We start from the raw sequence: 22,875 nt of genomic DNA, 5'->3' as shown, positions 1-22,875 counted from the left end.
ACGGGCTTCCAGGAACCAACCATTTCAACCAAAAGGATAGCTCCATTTTCCCTTATGTCTTCGGTATCTATCGCTTCGTCTATCAATTTCAATAATTGACCCGCTGCGAGCTGCTCCGTTATGGTGTTGAGCCTGTGGGCCCAATGACACCAGAGGTCACCTGAACCGCAGGCTAGTAGAACGTTGACTGGCTATTCGTTTATTCACCGCTACAGGTTGGCTGGTTCGTTGGGGGCGGCTGTTAGCGAGCCGTAAAATGAATGGTGGGACAAAATCAGAAAGTTCAGAGATTATGAGCTGAAAATAATAGCGGGTGCGCATGCGCACGGCCGAGGTAGCGACACCCACCCGACGCCAAATCTTCAGATTAATGCCAATAATTAAACGGAAAAGATCCCAATTATGGCTCAGTTCGGCGAGAAAGCACTGCGACGCTCACACGTTTTACGCTTGCACTTGGGCCGAGGGCGAGGAGAGTTGTCAGGTCCGGTAAAAATTGTAGTTACTACCGCATTGAGGACCTCTCAACGAGATTCGTCGATGCATGGCTGCACCGACCATGGATCCTTGCAGCCATAGATTGGTAACGGTTGCATAGACCATAAACAGCAGCAGAGAGGTGAACCCGCGACAGAGCGTATATTCTCCGACACCATCTTGGCTGTCTCTGAGATGTGCTCTTACAATGCAGTAGCTCAAAGAACAATTTGTAGCCACTTTATCATCTTTTACAGCAGAATATCGTTCAAATTATTCCGAAAAAATTCGTGTGAAATAGGGGCACGCGCTAAAAAAAGAACCGTCATTTGATGTTGATGGATGTAGAACACAAGGCATAAAATCCGTGCGAATAATTCCTTTTTCTTGCTAGTTTTTGTTTGATTACATTGGCCGAATAGTTAAAACATATTGAACCAATCTTGGTGTGAAAAATTTACAAACTCGTTAAAATGCAGGCGCGAACCGCCAGTATCGAATCTGGCTCACATTATGGTAACGGTGCAATGCGCTGGACGCTTATAACCCGCGACCTCTGAGTGACATTAAAGAAAACAAAAGTACATTAGTTCATCAGGACACATTTCATCCCCGATGTCTCAGAGTAGCCATCGGTCACAGTCGATTTAACTAGAGATTTTGTCGATCAATCAAGTCCTGTTGATTGATATGATCTGGCTATAAAGATGGACCGTCCGTTCCGGGCTCCCAGGCCGAGGTTTCCGGGTGCTGGAGCCATAACTTCAATTGCTCGCTCCGGGTGCTAAACCCGGAACTCTCGGCTTCTGAGCCCAGACCGCGGACGGTACGTCTATACAAATACCTCTTAAGTACGGCCTCCACGACCGGAGTTTTTTTTTTCAGCGCAAATTTTTAAGGAAATAAATTTAGCAACGCCTTAATGTTGATACAACGTTTTTCCCGAGTGCATTGATTCATCCGTCGCTTATTGATGGATTGGGCGTGGACTTTTGGATTAGAGCGGTAAAAGGCAACCGCGAGAGGCAGGGGCAGCGCGGTGAAGCGAAGACGGCGTCACGCCTACCACGAGGGAAATAAAAAAAAGATCCACTCAGAGCTCAATGGCCGCTAATTAATAAGTGGGCGCGGTTATTAAGCAAAGAGGAAATTAACGAGCATAACAATCTGTTGATGTTCGAATTAACTTGAACAAATAGTCGTACTTCCATCGCCCCGATCAGACACCAGAGTGCGAGCGGACACCGAACCAAGCTCATCGACGCGACGGGATGGGAACGGGAACCGGATGACCACCCTGATGCCGGATTTGACGGGTCCACTGCCCGGATACTCGGCTGCCGTTGGCTCAATCCTATGGGTCGATAACTTGCTGAGGCGCAATCCGGAAAAAAACGCGAGCAGATGCTGCCGGAACCAATCAAATTGAGGCGATTTATTGGAAGATGCAATGTTCCAGCCGCCAGGTTTAAAACGCTCACAACAGAGTGCTTGGTCATGGGTGTGAGGACTTAATTTGTGTCTGTTAGAAGACCTTCTCAGTGACCGCCGTTTGTAAGATCTCTTGTCAACCTCTAGTCACCAAACCGATGGTCAGACTCTGATCAGCAGTCAATCTGCTAATCAGCCTAACTACTGGTTTGCGAGAAAGAACAGAGGCTGAGCGGGACTTGACCTGAAGAAAACCGGGAGTCATATACACACGGTACCTCAGGTCACGCTCTGGACAGCTCAAACTACCCCTTTGATAAGCACCTGACCAGAGGTCTTACAATCGGCCCTAAGAACTATTCGGTAAGAAATTTTGCGGCGGTATATCCGCACCCCGAAAATTTCAGCAGCTGAGGCCGAGATGCGCGGTCCCGGCTGACGAAATTCGGCAGAACTTCCGAATGCTCCATAGACTTTTAGCTGCTGAAATTTTCAGAATGCGGATGCCGCCGCAAAATTTTTTACCGTGCAAGGGGCCCCCTGACTGCTACGCGGCTCAACCCTCCCGCGAAGGCGCTACCGCACATGAATGCATGATATTGACCCCCGAAGCTCAGACCATTCCGTTTAGCAAACAAGCCGGAATTTGGTGAACTTGTTCGGCAGAAAACGTCACCCGAAGCTCATCAGCCATCAAGTAAAAACTAGGTCAACTGTCGTATCGCTGCAATGAGAGAACATGGACGCCGTATATGATCTTATAGGTGTTACAAGATTTCCCTTGATAAACTACGAATTCGTAAGGAAATGTAAGAAAATATACATTTGTTTTCGATTCCTCAAAGGATTTTATTCGCCATTTAATCTGAATTATCTGAAAATTTCAAGAAGGGTTTTCCTGAATTATAAAAATTTGATCTCATGAAATGTAGCAATCATGGTATGTTCATGTACAGCGTTTTTCCTCAGCAAGGCAGTCAACACGACGATGTTGACTGTTGCTGTCTTGTAAATTGTTCATCATGCGAAAGTGTTGAATCTCTAAAAGTAAAAGTTTTCCCTGGAGCAGAGAGGTTAAACGATTGTCTCCCCTCGTTTGTGACAGGGACTATGAGATCTGGCAAGGGCGCTATCGTTGATAAGAAAAGCCGTGGGTAATCGATTGCTAACAGCGCGGGTATCGGACATCTACATTAAAGAATTGCTCGTGTATGCTAATGATGCGACACGCTGCCACTCGCGGTAGCCGAGATCTGCTACTTGAAAGCTCCGCGACCGGCTAAGCAGGCGCGGATCTCTTAATCTGCCTACACGTGAGACTTCATTAGTGGCCGTGATTTAGGCGCGCGCCGCATCTTGCATCTCGCGCCCGTATTTATGCCGTCTCGTCCACTCTGCCATGCCGTGCTAAGGAAGAACGCCGTATGAACATTCGAGAGTTGCCAAATTTCCTTCGATAAAATGTTTATTTTTGAGGAAAGTTATGCATGTTTTTCCTTTAGGTTTTCAGAATCTTTAGGTGAAATTCCAAACAAAATAATCTGAAAAATTGGGAGGAAAATATTCATAAATTTATCAGGAAATTTGCTGTTTATCAAAGGAAATTTGGCAACGCCTGAAGGTTTATACGGCGTTTTGGCTTAGCACGGCAGCACTCCTCGTGGGGCTGGAGGCCCTCGCTCGGCCGCTCGCCAAATACGGCTACTGGCCACTCGACGAATCTGCCGTGCTAAAGAAAAACGCCGTGTGAACATTCGAGAGTTGCCAAATTTCCTTCGATAAAATACTTATTCTTGAGGAAAATTATGAATATTTTTCCTGGAAATTTCCAGGAACTTAAGATCTAAATACGAACAAAATTCTCTGAAAAATTGGAAGAAAAATATCCATAAGTTTACCAGGGAATTTGTGTTTCATTAAAGACAATCTGGCAACGCCTGAAGGTTCATTCGGCGTTTTTCCTTAGCACGGCAGAAATGCGACCAACGGAATGCAGCGGTGACCGAAGCATCGTCGAAACGACGCACAAAGGATCGAGTCAATAGGAGAGGTCGGACAAAATTTGGAAACTTTAAACACGTATTACTCCGTTTATACGCAACTTTGGTGTTCTAAAAGTGGTTTCATTGGTATTCTCGTGAAATTTTCTTCCAGAAACACCCCTTGAAATTTAAAATGTGACGAAAGAAACAACAAAATTTGCTGTTGTTGTCAAAAATGTCATGTCCGACCTCTCTAATTGACTCAATCCATTGTGCGGCGCGGCGGTCGGCTTGTAACACATATTAGCACCTACACAACTGCAGGAATACTTCACGCATTGCGTCAATCACAGTACGTTCAGCGGCGGTCGGCGTGAAATGCATAGCGCCTACAAGACTGTAGGAATACTTCACGCATTGCGCCAAACACATTGCGGTCAGCGCGGCGGCGGAAGTTAAAATTATTATGAAACCACATTTATGTTTGTTCTTGCATAATTCTTACGTTCATGTCTTACAAATGGAAGGCCTTGTGCACACAGAGATAGGTTTACGGAACTTAACTTTCGCGCAAAGTTCCGTGAACTTTTACTAGTAATGCTGACAGGGCTTTCGCAAAAAATGTATCCAACTCGATCCTATGTGCGGCGCCACGCCACACTTGACACCAACCAAGAGCTTCGTAGCATGCCGAGGCTGTTACAGAAGCTAAAGGTAGCGGCGTTATTTGGGGGGAGCATCCCCCACTCGTTTCAAAAGGCCTGGATCAAACACAAGAAAAAAACACAAGAAAACTTGCCGAACACTTGGTATTTTTAAAACTTTCATTCAAAAGTTTTGAATCATAGCGTGATGGAGGCTTATTTTTTTGGCAACAACTGTGGTAAAATTTGGTATCATGTTATTTTGACGACAAACCCCCCTCCCAAAGGTCATTCCCCCTTGGTTTTGGTGAAATGACGCCACTGAAAAGTTCGTTACAGAAGATATATATACACTAGCTTGTGTTTGTGTTTGCAAATTGCATCCATAAGGTAATCATCATGGATAATCAGCGACCATTTGACAATCAACCTGGTATGCAAAATGCAGGCAGGAATCCAGACCCGGCACAATATAGTGATAGGATATCACGATGGGCAGCAGGCGGGAGCGATGCGCGCCAATGACGAATTAGTCCAAAAAATGGCGGAGAGTTTCACTTATTTATTTAAGATGCAATCCTGGGGCAGATCACCCTTAAAAATAGTGCAACTTTATCATAGCGCCACCGCACCGCGGGATTAATCAAGGAATCCGGCCGTCAAGACCGCGCAGCAGGAGAAGCCCAATAAATTTCACGACAACGCGCTATTCAGTAACACAAATACTCCTGGACCATTATAGACCCTCTTCCCAGAACCTCCCTTAGTTGTGCTGTTTTAATTCAAGATGCTATTTTGTCCATATATTTATAGATTTACCCTCATAGGTGGCACTTAAGGAGGCCATGTGATTGTTTGGATCAAATTTGATATACTGGAGTATCTCTGTGGAGGCATCGCCAATAGTAGCGGCTTCAAGCAGCAACGAGCGTTCACGCGTTTAGACATTGTCTACAATTGCATGACAACGAACGGTATAGTTCCAAAGGCTTACTAACTATATCAGATAACATGGATCTGATTGGAGTAGCCTGGAGAATGGTACCTTCATACTACCGTATGGATACTGATGGTTTCCATGGAGACCCTAATTGGGATCCAGAAAAATGGCTGAGACTCTAGAAGGAAGGGGAATGCTATTAACCTTTGACGGTTATCACCTATACTACGTGTTGTCAATCTTACCATTGATAGTAGAAGTCAAGGTTAAGAGTTGCGTAAAAACGGCGATACAGACTGATTTTCTGTTATTTTGAACTAAATTTGCTTGCAGCGTTGATGTTACTTACAAAATAAGATCGAGAGACCACGGTTAAATTCGGTGAAAATCTCCAGCAACAGCAATCATCGACTTACCTATAACAGAGAAAAGACGACAGTTCTATAAATTAAAGTGCTCTAGTAGTGATGATTTTTCAGAAAAAAACATAACTTGGTCGTCTATATCACCTTCGCAAACATCGAAGATGATACTTTTTCATGAGAATAATCAAAACTTCGTTTACAGAGAAGAGTTGTTCAAAGGGAGCCCTTGCCTTAGAGTGTACTTGCATTACTCAGTTCATTTTCTTTAAGACTCCGTGATGAAGGCTTAGTAAAGACAAACCTGAACTAGAATTAAACGGGTTCAAGTAAAGTGTTGAGGTAATTATGTGAGCCTGTGTGGTTGGGGTCCATCTCCTGTTGCAGCGATGGGACAAAAATTGTGAAATTCGAACTAATATTGGTACATTCCATTAGTACCTATTTTGACAAGATAAAAAAATAATTTGACTGTCGAGGCTTGGTGCACTCAATGCTACAATCCTTTCAACTTGTTAGCGGCTCTGGTGCTTGCACTAGAGCTGCTATTCCGGACGGTCCCAGCTGGGGAGTATCATTGGACCATGTTACATTGGAGAGACCGCGCGTTGGTTAATGGGAATCGGCGCCATTTTCGGCTATGTTCCTTGTCATGACTTTATTTTATTGCATATTGTTTTATTGTTAGCCAATGCTATGTTGTGTAGTGTATTTTTGGAATCATGGTGATACAGTCAATAATTCAAAACTTGTCTGTGCTTTAATCTCGTGATGGAAAAAATGTACTTTACGTTCAAAATTTGAAAATTTGAATTTTAAAGTTTTCGCGGTTAAGGAAGCTCCAACCACTGGGTTGGAGCTTCCTAGTCATATTACTCGATATCAGCTGATAGCAAACAAAGGTTACCAAGGAAACCGTAAACGTCTAATGCCGTCTGCCCACGTAGCAAATGGGAGGCGAAAATGGAAGTCATCAGTGCATCGTTGAGTGTTGACGCCCGATCCCATTTTCAGACATGTTCACACGTTTTGCTTGCAAAGAAAAAAGGCGGCAAATCAATTTTTATTATTGGACCAATGAGTGTTCTCCAATTTGAGTTTGTAAACATCGTGGTTTCTAGGTTAGGTTTTTGGCTGTGTGATAAATGATATTATGCCGTCTTTGATTTTGTTAAAATGACTCGATATATGTTATTTGATAAACGATTGGAGTTTTGATAAAGTAAGTTGATTTGAATTAAAAATTGTGTCCTTAAAAAATGGATGATGAGGTGATTTGGTTAACATGGGCATTTGTGGTACTTGCGGCGTATTGGGAGTTTGTATGGAAACGACGTGGCAGTAGTCCACACTTTTTACAAGAAACTATTTTGTACAAAGTTCTGTACAAATTTTACACTATTTATACAGTAATATAATACAAAAAAATTATGTACTTTATCACAACTCACATAGCTTCAAAACAAGATAGAAAATGATGGATGCTCAGCCCCGACACATCGATGATCGCGAAATTTGCGCGGCCCGCGCAATTTTCACGTTCAACACTCACCGATGCACTGATGACTTCCATTTTCGCCTCCCATTTGCTACGTGGGCAGACGGCACACAACTACCGTGGCCATCGGGGCGATTATTGAAATGACATCGACTCTATGTCGCCGCTTACGACAAGACATATAGCCCTATCTTAACCGTGTAATATATCGCAATTCGATATTCAAAACCATTACCTACAATTTCAGATATAAAAATGCAAATTTTTTGCAGCCTCGCTAAACGACTTATCAACCATGCATTCCAAAGTTTCTTATCACAGGGCTGTGAAAATATACAATCTAATAAATACAAAATAACCAAATATCTAAAAAGACAAAATTTCAGTTACAGTCAGTTTCAGTCTTATTGTTGCACAAACTAGTTATTTGACAAAAAAAGAAGATGATCACTCAATTGAAAGAAATTGGCGCCCAATCACAACGACAAGTTAAAAAAAATACTGTGGGAGAAATTTTTTAGGATGCGGACCTCCAAAGAGCCTTCAAAATTAAAAGTATACAACAAGTGATAGTGCCATGCATTCTGCATATCAAGGGCCAATACACATTTATACACCGGCTACGTAAATCTGCTAAGTTACAAAACATGAATCGACAGTTGTCGGATTGTACATCAGTGACAAAATGTGTCTAGGCCCTCATTCTTGACTACAACTACTGTCGCCAGAGCCGCTCTCCGACGCGAATGCGTTGGAGCTTCCTGCTTGTTTTTCTTATGCTTTCTCTTCAATGGAGGGCACTTCCTTGTAATGTCCTTTATCAATTAAGCTACTCTCTCGGTTCCTTTCCGTCTCACAATGAGGGCACCTACTATGATTTGAGCTTTCCACTCAATACCCGCTCCGAAAGTAGCTCCTTAGTTCGGCATGGGACAGAGAATTGCGCCAAACCTCCATCATAATAATTAAATTCCTTTAATCTAGGATTAGTGGATTGCGATTTACCACCGAAACGGCTGAAGAAGGAACAGAGAGATGAAGAGAATCGACTTGAGCAAGCAGCAAGAGTGGAGAATTGACTTAACAGAGGAAGCCGGAACTGGCATACATCAATGCGATTAAAATTTTGGTAATTTAAGGGAATAGAGTTTGAAAGTACTCGTAGAGTAAAATTTTGGTTAAATGAATTGAATGAACTACTCTAAAAACGCTCTTCGAAGGATTCTGTAACAATCTGCGAAACATTCATGACTTTCCATACAGAATCAAATGAAACCCGACAACCGTGGTTAAGAACCGGGGCGGTGTTTTACACCTGCAAAATGGATTAGGCCGCACATCAGCCTTCAGATGTCATGCAATTAGTACTGATTGATTTACGGCTAAAATCTGCAAGGATTTGGATTATCATTAGAGCTGGTACCATAAGCGATGAAAACACTCCCAGCAACCACGCCATTATGCAAGAACTAACCGCGTAAGTCTCGAATGAAGAGGGTGCCGACAAGCAAAAACTGCGTAAAAATATACATGGCAAAAGCAAATAAATATACGACTGACCGGCCGGCGGCATTGAAATTTAAATGATAGCACAAGCCGTGCCTGCATACTGAAAATGTTTGTGCTAACAGTATGACACGTGAATTTCACGGACTCCAAGATAAAATACTTATAACAGGTTCCACTATTGTTAGGGATGTGCAACCGTTTCCCGTCATTTTATGAATTGTGAATATCAAGACAGTTGAGCTCTTTTCACGAAACATTTAAGGTGATGGCATTCGTTCCGCGCGGGAAGTTTAAAAATCTACTCCGAATTTGGAAAGAAAATATTCCAAAAATGTCATAATCTTTCCGCATTTAAGGAATCGAAAGACTCAATTTGGTCCCCCTTTTATATGTAAAAAGTGAAGTGCATAACATATAATAACCTGGCCAAAATCAAATCAACTCTTTTTCTGAGCCGCACACCGAAAAATACATACGTACATATAGTCATAAAAGTCGCTTTTAAAGCACGCTGTGTTGACAGTCTCAGCAAAATTTCAAACGATATTTATGTCTTAGTGTCTATTCAGTCGCCCTTTCGGTAGATTTAAGCTCTTCTTTTCTGACTGTATTGGTTTCTTCAAGGACGGCGTTAAAATCAAGCACCAATCGCTGAGCATTTTTGCCAAATTGACTTTGGTGGTAAACCGCCTCTCAAAATAATTCGAGCTACAAGTGGCCGAATGTCAACCGGTCATTCATGCAGTGGTTTACATCGCTTTGTGCACTTTGCGGTGGCCGAGATCAACAGGGTGACACTTCAAAGCTCCCTCGACCAGCACTCAGCGCCGCCGATTTGCGTTTCCAAAATTCACCGACTTTCCATCATTCTTGCGGAAAATCTGCGAGGATTTGCAACAATGCTCCCAAAAATATGCAACATTGCGCTTCCCCTTGCTCCGCTCTCTTGACCACTGTCCACTTTCCGCAACCGGGACCTCAAGCCTTCATTCAAATATTTACACAGAGCAGAGTCAGCTCTGTTTGTGCGTTTTGATTTTAAAGAGACTTATGAATCCTCTCTCATTCAGAACGCGATGAATAATTACGGGAGAAACATTAGTTTCAGCGCATGGAAAACGCGCAGCGGGGCTTTGAAAGCACTTACTTCCTCCTTCCTTACAGCTCAATTTGAGCATTTCTTGGGGAAAAAAGTTGTACTTAGACGGTTAGTGTAATATGTAAAAACGTGAATTTGGCCTTGAGCCATGATTTATATTATGGCGTATTTCTATCAAACGGAGCTATGTGCATTAAGACATGAGCCCTGAGACCCATAAAAATACGTGCATAACAGGACTCACGTCATATTGCACATAGTTCCGTTTGACAAAAATGCGTCCATTAATGGGTTCATTTTTTCATTGGAGTTTGCACTAACAATAATTGATTCAATTGATGCACCTTCCAAATTGCGACCTAAGAGAGGCTCAGTTAAGATATATCAGTTAGTACAGTAATAGTATTAAATTCTAGGATAGAACCATCGAAATAAAATTAAAGCCAAGGAAAAATGGGGGGGGGGGGGGTAAACATTTTTAAGTTTATTGTAAATGTTCCTATGGCTTCAAAGTAATATTTAACTTTAACTACATTCCTGACGAACAGTGGACGGTGCTATGTTGAAATAATATTATGTAACTTTTAGTGATGGATACTGGTGTTCACGACGGAGAAATTTTACGGAAGGTCGATTAATATATTTCAAGAAATGATACTTGCCGTGCATATTCTTCTACTTATGGTTGTTGCAAAATACTTCAAAATGTTGCACTATGTTCAAACCCTTAAAAAAATTAAGCTAATGAGAAACTAACAGAGAAAATGGTGCGTGAATGTTAAGCAGAGTTAATGACCTCCGTTTTTTAATTTCATAAACTTACGCAGGCTGTAATATGAATGAATCAACGGAAAAAGGCCATTCTTTGAGGGATCTGGGCGGAAAATGTATGCACTCACACTCACAGCCAATAAGGGCGGTTCTCATCATGATCTGTGACTCGATTGACCTTCGGATTGAACCGAGGAGCTCAGCCACCGTATCAAACTGCGGAGGAAAAGTGGGCGGACCTTCGAAAAAATCGCTGAATTCCCAACGAATATATATACCGCTACACATTCGAAATAAATCAGAAAACCCTCTTAATTTCCCCCGATACGAACATAAATAACATGAATCATACGTTCCTTGAAAGCTGTTGACTTAATTTCCCTTCTTACTCGCGCTACCCGACCATCGACAAAGACATCCCAGCGGCGACCCTCACGACTCCACAACGGTAATAAGAATACGCCTACCCTTGGCGGGGTGGGGGCGGCTTTTTATTTACCGAGGAGCGATCGGTTGGCGGGACTGATAGCGACTCGACATCCGGTTCGGGAAAATTCGCCCCGGCCTAATGGGTATCGACAGGCCTGGGCTGGAATCAATCGGGGTCGACCCGCCTCACTGCCTCATTTGCCGGGCGATAGATGGCGTGGCGCGGCAGGCGGAAATCGGAAATCCATGCGACGGCACAATAGAGTGTGTTTATTATAGCAATTTAGAGACAGACGACCCGGCATGACCCCCAGCGACGCCCCATGGGACATCTGACGGCGGCACGCAATAATTACATGCATCTCACTGTTTGCGAGAGCCGCTGCTTTTTTCCGCCGAAGACTACGGTTGCTCCTGATGGATGCTGCGAGTCCAGCTTAAGTCGCGGAGCGCTCCTCCGTGCGTAGCGGGATTATTGAAATTGATAGACAAGCCAATAGACAAAGAAGAAAGAGGGAAAATGGAGTGGGTGATCGGTTTAGTAATCATTTCATTCAATCGGACATCTACTTTTTGTGACACATGAAATGACTCAAACATTGACGTTTTTTAAAAACTGTCAGGCTGTATCATTAGTTACTCTTCTCCAGCATCGAATGAATTGTCGTTCTCTTCCTTTAATTTAGCCTGAAACAACCTTTAACTGATAATTTGTTTCATTTATGAGAGATATGAAACCATCTAAAACCGAACAAAAGGCAAAAATAGTTTAGATAGATTAAGATAAATAAGTGGTTGCAATGGATAAGTTTACAACAACCACCTGTTTCAATCGATAAAATCGCTCCACACTCACATTGTCTTCTTTCTCTATAAATTTCATTAATCAGTCCGCAAGGTTTTCATTTTTGGTGTTCAATTCTAATTTCAAGGATTAGCAGTCAATAATAATTAATTGACCGCGCTGTTTGTGCTGTCAATATACTTTACAGAAATGGCTGTAATTTGATTTCTTCTGTTTTCAGATATCATTGAAAAACTGCCCGGCAGTCCAATTGCTGCCCGCACAATTCGATATTTATCAAATTTCGTATCTCGCGTTTGACGTTGGTTGAAATCAGTGCCTACCGTTGGGTTTGGGTCGGATAGGCAACTAAACTAACCGCACGGTGAGGCGTGGGGTATCACGGAGAAATGAAGTCGCTCCAAACAGTGATCGTGTTCTTTTAGGGAACCCTCCACCATTGAAACCTGCTTGACAAAGGTGTTAATCACCATAATTTGCTGGGGCAACTCACAAGAATTCGCTTGCACATTGCGGCGATAGATGTATGCGAAATACGTCGAGAGAAATGTAAAATATTTTGAGAAACTTCGGACCTTAAAATGAACTGTAAATTTCGTTAAGTAAGCCGCATCATACTTTTTCGGTAAAATTTGTAGGTCTGTCAATAATTCGCGGCTCCTTCTCGAAGTTAGCAAACGTTCTCTAAAAAGGGAGAAACACGGGTCTTCAAAATTTTAAAACAACGGCATGGAGTGATACAATCTAGTTTTGAATTGACTTTATGAAAGACACTATTGAATTCAAACGGCGCGCCTCCATTCCACATCGTGCTGAGAGGAAGATGAAAAGAGCCCGGAGAATATAAATATATTAGCTGAATTCCGACTCGAACGTACCCTCTGATGTGATACCACTCAGTACCAATCGCACATGCATAATGGCCTGAACAATCAATGAAACACTACCCTCGGCCGGGGTCACGCGAACGCCACTCTCTTCAGCCTTTTCATGATCTGCCATTTAGGAATGGACGCACGAGAGATGAAACGAAATCTGGGGTCCAGCTCGAATCGGAAACTGCAAAAGGAGGGTCACGTGACCTCGTCGCGATGATGCCATTTGGTTTTTACATGGGTTTTTTTTTTATTTGCATCAACAAAGCACTTGAGCACCACAATGGATGGTTTCGCAACAAAATGATGACCTAAATCCAAGTTTTTTCCTTTCTAACGTCTCCGTCAAACTCATATTTTGTAGGGTTTTCCACTTACGGGAAGATCCATTTGCTTCATTCTAATGTGATATAAAAATACGAATGTCTCGTTGATGAGTGAAACTCGGGAACTACCTTGATGTCTACCAAGTTCTTTTGGCCAAGTTATCGCGTAACATTTTACCATTAGTAGTGTTGCGTAATATATTAGTACTCGTGGTCAGCTAGCTATGAAAACACGGAGACAAGACAGGAATTGTTGGTTCGCACTATAATCTATTACAGAGAAAAAACAAGCAGTGAACTCCAACACAATGTGTTGATAAGGCGCGTCATTAACTCGCACATATCAACCCCTTTAGTTTTCATTTACAGAGATTTCAAAAAAGGCAAGCAGCACAACAAGAGAATTCACGATCCAACACTGCAAGGTCAACGACGCACCTTCACGAGACCGTGTATTGTGAATCTAGAAAGCTATTCGAACAAATTTAAGTTTTTTGATCTGCCTCAAGCAAAATCTTTTCAGATTCTTGAAGAAAAGTGCTACGGAAAAATTTAAGCGAAGAAAGGAAAAATTCTGTCGAACTCCTAGAAGATAAAGTCGATTTAAAGGTATTTTGGGGCTTAATTTTGGAGTTGATTTCGGTAATTTCGTTGCGCGAATCGTGTTTTACGTGAAATTCTGGTCAAGAAACATGTATCAGAATGCCTAAAATCGTACCTTGTCTAGTGGTCCATTGTCTTAAATATGTCTTGATTTTGTTATTTTAAACGTCTTTTCATGCAAAGAAGCTCAACCATGCCCATGCTTTATTCATTCATGAATTGAAAGTAAGCAATCCACATCCCGAAAATCTACCGATTTGCCGTAAAAAATCGCAGAAACTTGATATACCAGGTCGATGTACCCACTCTTTGAATTTACCAATCAATTTAGTGAGTGCACGTATGTGAAAGTCAAAATGCTATAGTCATTTTGGGTGCATTCATTTTTCATGAAACAATTGTAAGTAATTTCAATCCCGAAAAACCATAAATTTTCCGTATAAAATAAAAAAAATCAAAATATGTCGACTCCCTGACGTGAAAATTAAATTCTACGTGTGAAAATACTTATGTATCGATATGCTGAACAGAATGCCCGCCTCTCCTCGTAATTTACAAACCGTTCCTATACTCATCTCAAAATTTTTCTCAGAGCTTTGTGTTATTATCAGCTTCCATTTAAACCCCGGTTTGATGGCCGAATCGGCTGCCCAAAAAGCAAGCCATTTTTGAAGGGCTCTATGAGAAATTCGTGATATTATCAGCTCTCAGGAAATCACCCATGGGTAAAATTGCTGGTATAAATTTTCGAGTGCTTAAAATAATCGTATTCAAGAAACTAAGGCATTAAACTATGGAGTCAATTTCGTTTTAATAATATAACGGGATTTACTTGTCTTCAGGTCAAAACTCATACAAGAAAGCCCCTTGCAAGAGGCTAATTTTTTGTAATTTCACTCAATTTTTTCTCCTTTTTATAATTGAATTGCTTGTCACATTCTGAGGTCAATCATATTAAATTGTAATTTATACATTTCTTTTTTTCCCCCTTCATTTTATTTTTTGTTTGGAGAAGTTTTGTTGATTTCTTCGGATTTCGAATACTGTAACTTCTCTTCTATTTGGCCGATTTTTATGAATGAGACCTCTTTTAATTCGTGTTTTAACGGAAAGTAAGGAAAAAATTGCTAAAAACTCGCGAAACAATTTTTTTTTAAAATTGGACGAATCCTAGCGTGACGGTGAAATGGTTAATGAAGCGTAAGTAATTGGGCGAGGGGCTGAGGATCCCGGCCTCGCTTGGCGACCGTCATTAGCTATTGTTCGTCGAGACGCCGACGCAGTGATCAGGAGCGTGGGGAAGAGAGGGGTAAGTGGATTCCTGTATGAGCCACGTTTAGCTAATGGTCTAATGAGTCTCGAGGCTCATCACAGATTGCACTTACACAGATTGCACTATCATGAGTGGCGGTAGCCACCACCGGGCAAGTAACCTATCCTCCAACAATTGGCAACACAGCACAGCCCGGTCGAGGCAATGACACCATAGTTACACGAACTTGGCTTATTTGGGTTTTTCAGAGCACGGGTACCAACTTTTGAAAAGTATAACCGAGGTTACAGATCTGTCAAAGCAACGTTTTGAACAAAACGGAGGAGTTAGATTCTCATTCCGAGAGTGCCGACCTGCTCAGCCATCCTCGAATCAATTCGCTTGATTCTGCTTATATATGCATATTTTAAATCAGCGCGTCGCATTCTTAGGCTTTTTTTAAAAAAACCAAGTAACGTAGACTCTTGGTATTCACTGCACATAAACTAGCGACCCCCAGAATGAGAAACAACTTTAAATCATAATTATTGATGGATAAATAAACTTTTTACACGCTTTGGAAAATCTCAAAAGTTCGCGGTAGTCACTTTTCGGTAAGGAACTAAGGGACTCGGTTATTGTATCGAGCAGGGTTCGAAACGATCGCAAAGGCGGTATACTACGTATACGCGCCAAAAATTCTACTGTTGTTCCTTCCGATTGTTCATCAGAGATAGCAGGGTCGTCGATATAATCACCTCCCGTCTCGTTGTTTTGAAGAGTTGTTTCTTCCGAAAATTTTATTGATTCACACAATTTAGCAATATCTTATCCGCGGTTGACATAAATACGTCCCAAGTTCTATCTTCGGTGCAAGCAACGTTGCCAGAAGTTTTTCTACGGGACACGTTTTGCGCGGAAATATCGATAACGATTTTTGTAGGGAAATGACAACAAACAGAGCAGGTTTTTGTTCGGAAAAGGCATACCTCCTTCAGGAGATACCGAAAAAAAAAATTCCGTTTGAATCCGGCAGACTTGCTTCAATTGCAATGCAACTGTCTACTCGTCATCGCGATTCTAAGTATCGCAACAGTTTTTTAGACAACACAAGGGCTGCCGCGCGCAGCCCCGGGGGGTCCTTTGGATGGTTATCCGGACGACGCGACGGGCAAAGGGGAGGCTCTTCAACAGAAGGGCAAACGAGGGTAGTTATGTGTGTAATTTGGCGTAATTATAAGACTCATCAGTTCGCGGATCATAGAGGGGCGGGGGAGAGGAAAAGGGTCAGGCGTTGCGTATATACCTCTCGCTAGTCGCTCCGCCGGAATGTCTAAAGGGGAATTTTTCAAATACTGCAAATGCCCGTCTTGCAGTGAGCACGTTCAAATATTCCGGGTGCCATCCTTTTAATAATCTTAGCGGGATTAATAACCGTTTGCAAATATTTTTACACCCCGCTTTTTGCCGAGCGCAGCTTCCGAACGCGCGATGTCCATCCCATTGAAATCGTCCCTAAAATGACAGGACCCGTCACTGCCTGGAATAAATGTTTAATCGGCTCATATGAGACCTATTTCTCTTCAGATTTTGAAATTTGAGAAATGATGTAAATGTAAATCCCGAATTAAATGGCCCAAAAGCTTAATCAAAACCTTAATGATCTTTGGCAAAGCGTGGATGAATTGAATGATCGATTATCGATATTTCTTCATTAGATGCTATCGTACAGAATTGATTGTCAAGGCATTCGTTGCGAGTACACTGTATATCGATCCTTTTCTATAGGTTCCAATAAAAAATCAATCGATACATCGCAATTCGCGCCACGCCACTGTTAATAATAATAATAATAAAAAATTAATAAATTAGCATACAAGTTTTTGTTTTCAGACGTGCTTACAGTGTGTGTGAACAGAATGTTATCCTGAATGTGACAAAAATTAATCCCGTGCTTTCAATGCAAACTCATCTACGGCAGCTAGGTTTAACTGACTGCGTTAATCTTGCGAACGACTAACGACCATTGACGACGATTACACGTAAGAGGGAGATTTGAACATTATTAAAGCCTGATTTTTTGCGTAAACTACGCACAGTGGATCGAGTCAATAGAAGAGGTCGGACAAAATTTGGAATCTTTACACGCTTATAACTCCGTTTATACTAACTTCGAGGTTCTAAAAGTGGTTCCACTGGTTTCCTTTTGAAATTTTCTTGTAGAGGTACCCCTTAAAATTTAAAATGTGACAAAATAAACATCGAAATTTGTATTTTAGGCAAACATTTCATGCCCGACTTCTCGAATTGACTCGATCCACTGTGCTGCGCTCAGTAGACGAATCACGAGCAGAAATCGGAAAAAGGCGACTAAATTTCCTTACGATAATCCAGTTCGCTAGATTCCATGGATTTTTTTTTACACCAGTCTTAAATGAAGAGACATTGCAATTAACCAAAGTTACGAGGCGAGGACAGGAACGGTAAATCCGGTGCGGTGCCGGCTTTAAAGACGACCGAATCGTTGGGTGTCAAAACCGAGCTAGCGCATTAACGGATGCACCCTAGATGTAAGAGTTCATACGAATCTGAGGGCTCATCAGAAAATAGAGATGTATGATCCCGGGCCGGGTTTCCACGTATAAACTCGGGCGAAGGAGCAGGTTTATTGGGGGGACAGGAAACATGCACGACGACGGATAGGTCACTCTGGGAGTCGCAGCGCTCTCGATTATTGGCCCTGGATGTGGGTGGCCGCTTTTACGGCCGCGGCCGGCCCGCCAACTCGCGCCCGCCGAGTCCACGCATCCAGTCGCGAGGCGCGAATCATCGATTACTATCGATATTTCCCCATTTGAAGCTATGGTAAAGAATCGATTATTATGGTGTTCGTTGCCAACACCCTGTTTATCGATTTTTTTCCATGGGTTTAAACGGCAGATCAATCGATATATCGCAAAACACCACGCCACCGAAACGGAGTGTGGCGTAAAAAACGTCCCGTTTCGACGCCGACCGCCGACTTGGAGTCGGAATTGCATATCCATGCCGCAACTCTGGAACCACTTCGTTTCAGAGAGCGCCAACTTCGGTGGAGTTCATTCCGGCTGAGTTAAATCGTTCGAATACTGTAAGTAGACCAAACGCGAAAAAAAAAATTCTCTTTCTTTTGCTAAAAATCAATGTGTCTAGGCAAATTGTTACAGTGTAATTTGGTATTGCTTGATAACACTTTTTTTATTGTCCGGATGGTATGAAAATACAAAAGGGCCTGTAAAAGTTGGAGAATAATGAGAGGATTGGGCTTTAAACAGAAGGGACCAAGCCACATCACCTTTCGCCAAATTTAATTGGGCAATTAAATTTTCTGTGGATTTTCTGCATAGTACGAAGCAAGTAAGTTAAAAATTCAAAAGAAATCGGCACCAACATTATCTTGTTCAGAAGTCCCGGGGCCACCGACGGTGTCAGCCAATTTAACCAAAAATTTGGTCAATCAACCAAGTCTTGTTGGTTGATCTGACCAAAAAAAAGCAACTCACAGCGTTAATATAGACATTATTTGTCGTGCACCAAACCAAAGAATGCCGACCAGCGGGCTGAATATCGAATTTCATAGAAAAAGCGATAGACAAAGAAGACATAGTGAGTATGAAGCGATCTCATTGGTTAAATCGGACGGTTTTGATAGACTATGGGGAAAAACGATAGACTGATTGTCGGGTCTCTGGTCGGTTGCCGTTAGTTAGTCTATCACTTATACCCCCTTTGTCCATTGCAACCATCAACTGTCACTAACAGGATCGCCTCATTTTCCCTCAGTTTCGTATGTCTATCGCTTTGTATATCAATTTCAATGATCAGCCCTCTGGAGCTGAAACACGCAGTAACGCCCGACGCAACATTCCTAGAGACCTCGGCTGGATTCTGGTGAGAACAAAAGCTGCGCTAGAGAAAAGTTCCACGAGATAGCCGCCGCGGCGCGGCGCACAAGGGATGGAGTTAATTAGAGAGGTCGGACATGAAATTTGGAAACTTTAAACGCCCAAACTCCGTCTATACAAAACTTTGACGTTCTGCAAGTGGTTAAATTTGTTTCATCGTGGAGTTTTCTTCTCTAAGCACCTATTGAAATTTAAAAAGTGACGAAATAAACACGCAGTTTTAGTAAAAAAATGACCAATCTCTCTAATGGACTCGAGTCAATAGGAGAGATCGGACAAAATTTAGAAACTTTAAACGCCTATAACTCCGTTTCTACAAAACTTCGACGTTCTGAAAGTGGTTAGATTTGTTTCCTCGTGGCGTTTTCGTCTCTAAGCACCCCTTGAAATTTAAAAAGTGACGAAATAAACATCAAAATTTGCAGTTTTGGTAAAAAAATGCATGACCGGTCTCTCCAATGAACTCGATTCACTGTGCGGCGCGAGGGAGTGGGTGCATCCAAAGTTTTAGGCCATTATCGAAGTCGGGACGAGGTTGAGGCCGTGGCCGCAAAGCGGGAGAGCATCGGGGCAGCGGGCGGACTCCATGTACTCATACCGGATATCTCGAGCGTACAGAGATCGGTGCGGGGAGCGGACGAGAGGCCCATGAGACTCCATGAAAGAGCTTGAATGGACGACTCGGATTCGTATTATAATTCTGTCAAGAGCCGCATTGCTAAAGGTAATTCGTCCCTCCCACTATTGTTGACTGAGAAAAGTATAATTTACAATGTTGAGGCTCCCCGCCTACACGGCCCTCCATTGTCGCAGGGATAATAATTACATGACGAGTCGAAATCTCGGGAAAGCGACCGGGTATAATTTACAACGACTGCCCGATTCACTTTCGAGCTTTTTCCTTTTCCTCTTTTTCCTCTCCTTAGCTCCGAGCTGAGAGACCACGAGGAACAATTTATTTAAAACCGCAAGCTCCGATCCCCTGCCCCGATGGTAATTAATTCACCCCCATCCCCACCCACGCGGAGCGGCTGTCACAAAACTGAGGTTCCTTTTCATTCCGCGACCCGCGAGTGCAAGTGAGAGGCCTATCCGTTATTGTCTGCTCTCCGCGTCGCGGTCTTTCGTCTTGGAGATTAAGGGCGGCCGCGGAGGTGCCGCGGCGAGGCGCGTGAGCGCAAACCGCAACTGTCATCACCTTCGATTTTATTGTTTTACATCGCACGAGTGCGACCCGGACCCACGGCTTTAAGAGCTATTAGCTGAGACGAGACCCGTGAGGCGGACCTGGCGGAAATTAATTTCCATCCCGGCTGAATGCCGAATCAGAGCGGGCGAGGGACCCGCCGGTCCACGTCTCGAGATACGGTCACAACGTTTATGCCTTCTAATTTAATAATTCGGCCGACAGAACCATATTTGGACGTATTTATGCTAAAAGGAACTATGTGCAAGTGGAAAGATGATGAGTTGGATATGAAACAATATTTGGACGTATTTATTCTAAAAGGAACTATGTGAAAGTGGAAAGATGATGAGTTGGATATGAAACAATGTAAAAATGGATATAGTTCCTTTTGAGAGGAAGGAAAAGCGGGATTTAACATTTGACTCGAGAGCCGTGGACATGTGACAAATGGCGTTGTGGACAGGGCTCATGAGAAGAAGCCGAGCAGAACGACAATGGAGATGACGTCGTTGTCGCTGACGTCACTGACGCTTTAAAATCCCCATTCATTCTTACGGTCCTCAACTAACGGGCACACCCCATCTTTCCGCTTGCACATAGTTCCATTTAGCATAAATATATCCATTTTGCCAAGGTTTGAACCGTTTTTCAGAAACAAGAGATCAAATCAATGGGTCAGTTGCGCTGGGCAGGGTATCGTGTTTCGGTGCTACATTACTGTGGATTAGCTGAAAATAATGAGATACGTCCAAACTGCACCAAGGAAAACTGTCTGCAGTAAATTTGGAAAAACGTGGTATGAATTACGCACATCACGCTGAGTAGTGGATTTTAGATTTTTTTTTTTCATGTTCGCAGCGATTTTACCGGCAGAAAGTCCAATCATTAGGATGTATCTCTTTCGCACAACAAACCCATTGATTTATTGAATTCTCTAAAGTCGACAAATATTGCAGCTTTGGTGTTTAGGTGTTTGGTGGCCTACAGCCACCGTTAATACTTAAAGAGTTAGGTTAGATTCATTTTCTGGGTTTGTCCCCGTCCTTGTACTCTTCTCTCGCGGATACAACTTGAAAATACGTCTGCGACACCATTAAGTCACGCGCGGAAGGGTTGCGAGCCGCAAAAGTATTTCACTGTCTTTAACACCAGCGAAGCCTCTAATTTTAAGTAGTTCAAATACGACGTAGCACGACACTCGGAGCCGGAGCGGCGGAGATGTTACGGGGGGGATTATTATTATGATGAGGGAGTAAAACTTTTGTCACCCGAAATTATCTGGAAACAGAGCTCCGAGTGAACGTCGTGAAAGCTCTAATTAGCGTAATCAGCGTTGAAACTGAGCTCATCTTAAACCGCCACTCCTTTGAATTTCCTCGCGGGTCTCAGCCTCAGCTACACGCATGTCAGATGGCTTACATGTCGCTTTCAGGAGTCGTAAATATTCAGAATCGCACGCGGTTTCACGTGTGCTCGTCGTATTCCACGCGCATTTTCCTCTTACGGTTTCTGGCTCTCGGCGTGTGCTGTCTTATTAAAATGAAACCGCACAAATTGAGGCATTTTTTGGTAAAAGGGCGTGCGAGATCTCTAAGATCGTGCTACGAAGTTTGCTATTTGTAAGTAACTCATCCGACAATTTTGCTGTGAATTTTTCTCTGAATCTGCTCCGATGAGTTTTTCCTCGCTATTCTAAGACGTAAGTCGACTATGAATGAATTTCAACTGCCGAAATCGCTACTCGGAGAGTTTTATCACAAAAATGTGGTTATTACGGGAAGTAAAACACAAAATAACCCTGGCCTTCGGTTGACAATTGCAGGGGAAAATGCCAAATAGTTTTCTTGAAGAAATTTAATAAAAAAACGTGTGGCGGATACCGACGTTGCAATTGGAGAAAAACACTTTCCCAGTCTCTCCACATTGTTTTCTGGGCTAAATTCCTCGGAAACTGTATCAATATCCACACAAAATTTGTGTTGGTTTGTGTTTCACCTCCTATTTTGAACAAACGTAACATAAGAACACAAATGTTTTTTTTCAGTGTTTAAAATTGCACAATCTTAAAAGCGTTGCAAGCCTCATACGCGTTTTTACAGAAAAAGTCCTCAATTTATAAAAGCCGGTCGTAGTGAGTGCATCTTTGGAAGAAAATTATGGGGCAGCAAAAGGTGGCCATGAGTTCAGCCTTAATCGGTAATTCACGTCCATCATTGTGTTTTAGGATTGTTCCAATTTAATAGGACCCCATGTAACGAAAATACGAAATCCATGCAACTTTCTAAAAAAAAGGGGGGGGGGCTCTGTAACCTTAAATTTCGACCTAGAAGCACGGCATCATGATAGGTAAACAGCTAACTTGCACAAAAATCCTTCCTACGAACTTCTTGTTCCAGGTTAATATTCCGGAAATAAGCTGATTTGACCTTTGACCCTCAGCCAACAGAATCTGAACTAGGTTTCCAAGTGAAAGGGCGAGAAGAGAAAGAAGAGAAGGAGCGTGGGTGTATCAGGAAAATCCACGTAAAAAGCTAAATGAAGGAGTAAGAATCAACAAGAACCACGTGCACCCGGGTAATGTTTAACGGACTTTCATTTTAATGCCATCCTTAAAATTCTGTTCGGGTGGAACGATGATTGTTGGTTCCAAAATGAAATAAAATCTGACAGGAATATAATGGTGAGATTACGGCGGGAAAGGAACTGGAAGGGATTACAAGTATCTGAAAATATCCGAGA

At 42.6% G+C, this 22,875-nt stretch overlaps 1 protein-coding gene across 4 annotated transcripts in view; it reads right to left on the bottom strand.

The window, feature by feature from the left end:
* LOC109041143 (protein amalgam) overlaps nucleotides 1–22,875 on the bottom strand; it is a 641,206-nt gene that overhangs the window by 383,516 nt on the left and 234,815 nt on the right. The gene's annotated exons all lie outside the window — the stretch shown is intronic.

The sequence above is a fragment of the Bemisia tabaci genome, chromosome 1, assembly GCF_918797505.1.
Source record: "Bemisia tabaci chromosome 1, PGI_BMITA_v3".
Taxonomy (NCBI): Eukaryota; Metazoa; Arthropoda; class Insecta; order Hemiptera; family Aleyrodidae; genus Bemisia; species Bemisia tabaci.
This window is presented reverse-complemented; position numbering and strand designations above follow the sequence as displayed.